The sequence below is a fragment of the Chelonia mydas genome, chromosome 9 (assembly GCF_015237465.2).
Source record: "Chelonia mydas isolate rCheMyd1 chromosome 9, rCheMyd1.pri.v2, whole genome shotgun sequence".
NCBI lineage: Eukaryota > Metazoa > Chordata > Testudines > Cheloniidae > Chelonia > Chelonia mydas.
In genome coordinates, this window is record NC_057855.1 from 78,236,765 (window position 1) to 78,242,764 (window position 6,000).

General features: G+C 44.8%; 1 protein-coding gene across 1 annotated transcript in view; it reads right to left on the bottom strand.

The window, feature by feature from the left end:
- Nucleotides 1-5,757, bottom strand: part of LOC102946178 (probable G-protein coupled receptor 83) — a 29,044-nt gene extending 23,287 nt beyond the window's left edge. Inside the window, exon 1 of the mRNA XM_007060246.4 lies at nt 5,570-5,757. The gene's annotated coding sequence lies outside the window, so the exon portion shown is untranslated. The remainder of the gene's footprint in view (nt 1-5,569) is intronic.
- Nucleotides 5,758-6,000: the final 243 nt, after the last annotated feature.

Here is a 6,000-nt window from a genome sequence, read left to right on the forward strand (position 1 = left end):
AAACTGGGTTATATTATAAACCAGAAATAAATTTTTTTAACTATAACAGGTGTATTTTAAATAGTTAAGGAGGTAGCAGACAGAACAAGGCAGATTACTAAGAAAATAAAACAGAGCACGCAAACTAAGCTTAATACACTAAAGAAATTAGTTACATATACGTTCTCACCCTAAATGTGGTTCTAAAAATCTTCTTCACAGGCCAGACACTCTTCCAGCCTGGGCCCAGTTCTTTTCCCCTGTTCAGTCTTAGTTGTTTCCAGCAGTCATCTTGGGTGGCGTAGCAAGGGAGAACTAACAACCTTGGATTACCTCACTCCCCACCCTTAAATAGGATTTGCATAAGGCGGGAGTGCTTTCTTTCCTAGTTTGACCCCGCTTCCCTTACAGTGAAAAGTTACAAGAAGTCCCAAATAATGTTTTAGTATCAGGTGACAAGACCACCTGACTCTGTAGGGCCCCTGTAGCCATTCTTCACAGGCTGACCCACAGGTTCACAGGAAGACTAAGCTTTTTTACAGTCCAGTGTCCTTGTTGATGGGCCATCAGCACTGTCTGGCTTTTCCATTGTTGTACCTGAAGTGTTGGCAGTGGGCGTCACCCAAAGTAGCATAGTTGAAATACAGATACATCGTCAATATTTCTAATTTCAGATACAGAAATGGCACATGCATACAAATAGGATAATCGTATTCAGTAAACCATAACCTTTCCAATGATATCTCACATGACCCATCTTGCATAAAGTACATCTCAGTTATGTCATTCATATCATAAACATATTTTCATAAAGAATATGGAATGACACATCACACCTGCTACTTAAAAGTTGCATCAATGTTATTTTGCGTATCCCTCTGCCTGTGAAACCAGATGCCTTCACTATTGTAAGTGCAACTCAACAGGCCTCAGAGGGAAAGGAAACTTTTGAAAAATTCCTAAAGTAGCTTTGAATCGCACACTTTTAAGGACTGTATACCTCACAAGCTTCCGGGGCTTAGCCTTAAACCGTTAGGCAAGAGAGATTTCTGGCTTTCTACTGGGACAAAGACCAAGGCCGCGTACTTTAAACATGTCACCTAACTATTGTCACTGTTGTGCCAGGGTAACCTGCAAAGAAGGAAACACTTCTTTGGCAGGTTGATTTTTCTTTTTTAAAACGTAGTAGCTGTTTGAAGCTGCTCAAAGGTTTGTAAGTGGGGAAACATTCTCTCTCTCTCTCTCTCTCTCTCTCTCTCTCTCTCTCTCTCTCACACACACACACACACACTCTCTCTCTCTCTCTCTCTCTCTCTCTCTCTCTCTAGCCCTCTATTTTTTTCAGGTGGTCTAGTAAGAGGCAGTAGAGTGAGCAATTTGTACACTCACTGAATGATCCAGTGCCCCAGCCACAATATACCAAGTTAGACATGCAGGTATAATGGGTGGTGAGTTTAGTGAATTCAAATGGCCAGTCTCTACAGATAATTCTCCCTTCCAGGTGGTCCTTCTATTTCAACCATGAAGCACAGTGTGAGAGCAGTTTGTGGGGGAAGTTTACATTGTGCTATCTCTGCTAAGAGGATAAGCAGGTGACTGGGTCAGGCCTGCCAATCTGGCATCTTTCACCACCCACTAAACTCAGTAAAAAATGTTAAGGAGAAATGTGATCCCACACAGAGACTGTAAATCTCAAATACAATCAATAAACGCCTGTGGAAAGCAAGAATTCTAAAGCTTTGCCTCCCTTTTGTTTCCAATAAATGTTGCCCCTAGCTGGGTCAAGGGAGGGGAATTTATTGGCCGGTGTTTCTGACCCTTTCACCAAACTGACCAAACCCACAGTCTTGTATTTCTACTGCTGTCTGCCAGTGCTGGGGATACCCCAATACCCAAGTTCTGTGTTGTTCCCAGAGGATGATATTTCTTGCCCATTGTATACACTATCCTTTTAATGCAGCATAAGCACAGGGCACTGACTTACCCTCCTCCCTACCTCCCAGAACTGTTTATCAGTAATAAAAATCTCTGTGATAGCACCTTATATTTGCTTGCTGCTCTACGACTATGCACCCAAATGCTGCAAGGAGCTCTGCCCCATGCCTACTGTGATGTAGTGTACACCCCACACAGGACTGGAAGGGGTTAAGGTGGCCAGGGAGGCCAATTAACTCCACAGGTGGGGCCTATATAAAGCTAGCTAGCTGGCAACAGAAGGAGGCTACTGGGAAGTAGGATGCAGTCACTTGCTGAGTGGAGGGAGTTGGGAGGCTGGCAAACTCAGAGAGAGGGGAAGCCATGAAGGTAGGTGAAGGCTCTGGGGAATAGCAGCAAGGAATAGGAATGCAGACCTTGGCTGCTGACCAGAAGGCCCCTGAGCTGGAACCTGGAGTAGAGGACAGGCCTGGGTTTCCCTACCAGACACTGGGAATGTGGCACCAACCAGGCAGGGGACAGCAGATTGCCTGGGACAGTTTGTTCCCCTTCAGCTGGGTCACCATACACTATCCCCGGGAGTCATGAAGAGGAGGTTGCGGTTCCTAGAGTGAGGATATGCCAGGAGAGACACCACTAGAGAAGGGCTCGATACCTGGCCAGAGCTCATCCCCAGGATAGCCAGGAGGAGGCACCACTAATGGTGAGTTCCCTTATGGTACCTACACAGAACTCCATGCAGCATTGGGGCCATAACAGGAGATGTTCCCTGCCTTGAAAAACACATGCTTAAAGCTAGATAAGACACAGGATAACAGCAGAGGGAAGGTGGGTTGTGAGAATTACTGATGAATTAAAGGACTGCTGGAAGAAGTGCATTCAATATGAAAGAAGAACATGAGGGTGCAAGGCAGATGAGAAGAGGAAGACCCTCTAGCATGTGAGGGAACATGATGGAAGAAAGGAAGCCAAGACTGGATGGAGAGAAAGGATACAACAAGGCAATACATGTGTATAATATGTAGTGTAGGGGCTCTGTAAGGATACAGAACAGTGACGAAAGTGGGTAATGCTAGCTAGAAAGGGGGCATGGCTTTCCCTGCATGTCTGAATATCTTTTTCCTTCGTGTCTGCCTGAGATTCTGGAAAGTCTTTTGGGACAGTGTTAAGGGTGGTCTATAAAAACAAATGGATACAAATACAGGTCTTGGAAGAAAGTATCCGAGAGACTGAAGGAAGCATGAATCCTGAAAACAGCTCATTGAATGCACTCTTCAACCCATTAAATTGTTCACAAGAGAGAAAGATGGACTATAGGGGAAATCCAAAAGCTTTTAGCTGCTAAAGTACAGCAGGAGTAATAAAACAGGGGGAAAAAATTCTGATTTTCTGAACACCGAAATAATACTGGGGGGGGGGGGGTAGTTAGCCTTTGATTGTGATGGTGTTTTGCTTTTGCATGACACAAGAACCAGGGCACATTCAATGAAACTGAAAGGCAGCAGAAGTCAAACAAAAAAGGAGTGTTTTTTGTTGTTTTTTTGTTTTTTTAAAAAGGCACAATTAGCCCATGAAACTTGTGTTACAAGATATCTTTGAAGCCAAGAGCTTAGCAGGATTCTAAAAGGACTGGCTGTCTATATGGATAATGAGAATACCGAGATTTACATTAAGTAAGGATTTTACAAAGAGTGTGGAAAGGATATGAACCCTGTAGTAACTTTAATCAATTCCTTGTTGTCCTATTCAGCATCACTCTCCTCCCCTTTAGGCCACCACTAGGTCTGACCTTTCCATCCTCCTTTCTCTCTCTTTCTTCCCCTCTTCCCATCTTTGAGAGTCTCCGTGACTCCTTCCTTTGCATTTCCATTCCTGCAGCAATTCCCAGCTCTTCTAGCGCTTTAGTCCCCCCCACCCCACCCCCTTTTTCTGTTCTGTCTGCTAGAATGATCTGCCATGGAATGGTTAATGCTGATGTTGAAGTATCATGAATGGGCTTTGTAGCTGATGTGTCAATTAGATGAATGGGGAGAGGGTTGGTTCACACCCCTCAGAGCTATCTTATCAGGCTCTCTGCAGACTCAAGCAGACACTGTGTCAGTTTACACTGGTTTAACATTTGGAAGGTTTTCTTTGCAACCATAAAAGATAATTACTTTTTTTTTTTTTTTAAACACGAAAGCTGAGTTTCTGAGAATGTGGCTAGGTCATGTGGGCCGCATACATACACTATGGGGCCAGATCTGGAGGTTAGGAGGAAACTTCCCCTGAGGACAGGTTATTCTATAAAAGTGGAATTTTTAAAAGTGTCCAAGGCACATGAGCCCCACTTGAGCCAGAAGCACTTGGGTGTCTAAGTCATTTAGGTAGGGTGGGATTTTCCAACCTACCTAAACGGGCCATTACAGAGTTTCTTCCAGTGTCACTTGAAGTAACCAGTACTGGCCACTGTTGGAGACAGGATATTGGATCAGATGGACTACAGGTCTGATCTGGGATGAAAATTCCTATTTGTGTGTGTTTAAGCTAAACCTAGATTGTGCTCTTGTCATAACTGAAACATTCTGTTTTTGTGTGTGAAGAGAGCTTGCTTAGCAAGCAGGCTTTTGTACATTAGCTCATAGTTCTATAGATTTATATATTATCTGGAGGAAAACTGAAGTAGACAGCTTCAGATACATTTTTACATGTTTCTTTTATGAGGCATCACCATCTCTTTTGAACATATGTCTAACTGTTTAAAAACATCTTTTCTGTTTAACAAGCATATTCTCAGTCACAACCTGACAGTTGAATCCCATTCTGAATATATAAGTATTACTGAAACTGTTCCTCCATTGCTTTGTCAACCCAGGGTAAAAGCAAATAAACTATTTAATAAAATCAGATATTAAAAGTACCAATTATGCACAGATTACAGGCAAAATCTAATGGAGAACAAATTACCTTGTCTTTAGCTTATTTCTCATTCTGCCCTCCACTCACATTTTGCTTGATTTTGTACAGAAATCCCCAAGAATTATTACATCAGCTTTAAAAGGCAATTCCTTTAAGTACTGTCACAAAAGTGTCTCCAATTAAAAAAATAAGGGCAGCAACAGAGATCCTCCAACAATTGCAGCAGTGTCTCCAGGATTTCTCTCTGTTTCCAGTTAGGAATTTATTTAGGGATCTGCAAAGAAGTACATTCCAGCTTCACACCCTGATCTGAGCGATCAGTCATATGTTTTGTATAAAACGCTTTCCATTCAACGGGTCTCTTCAGAGAGCATAGAAAAGTCACATCCAGGGAAGTATTGCAATCTAGTGACATTCTCTCTCTCTCTCTCACACACACACCCACCCACCCACCCCTGGATATTTTTTGCAGTCTAGTCTCTCTCTCTCATACACACACACACAGTTACAATAGAGTGAAAGGCATGCCAACACCCCCAGGTAACTAGTGCAATCGAGCCACACACAAACCCCTCAGAGGTTGCAAGCTAGTGGCACACACAAACTCTGTCCATTTTTTTTTTTTTAAAGTGTGTGATAACAATGCGGATTGCCTCCACAAGAAGCTAAATTCACAGAGCTGCTACACTGAGCCAAGCGCAGCAAAACAGCGTTCGTTCTCCCTTTGCTACCTGTTTAACTTCGCTTCTTTACCCACCTGCTGCAGCGAGCGGTCTCGCAGCCACCACAGCAGCTCCTGGCCCGGAGGAGCGGCTCTCCGTTGGTCCCGCTACTTTGCAAGAGGCTGGTTGCATCCCAGGGATCCCCCCTCCTAGCCCTGTTCGCCCGCAGCAGCAGGCTGCAGGGGTAGGGGACCAGCCTGTTGCACTCTCACATGGTGCCTACCGCCCGCTACCCCTCAGCTGGCCACACGTGCGACGCTGCCCGGCCAATCAGAGGCAGCAGCACGCAATGGGCGGTGCCTGCTCTCGTTCACAAAACAAAGGGCTCCCGCCCTGGGTGAGCCCTGACGATCTGCAGCGCGCGGCTGAGCAGCCGGTGTGGATACCGCACCAGCAAACCCAGCCGGGCAGGTTGCAGCCCTAAGGGCACGGTGAGTGCCTTGAGCAAGGACTGAGGGAGGCTATG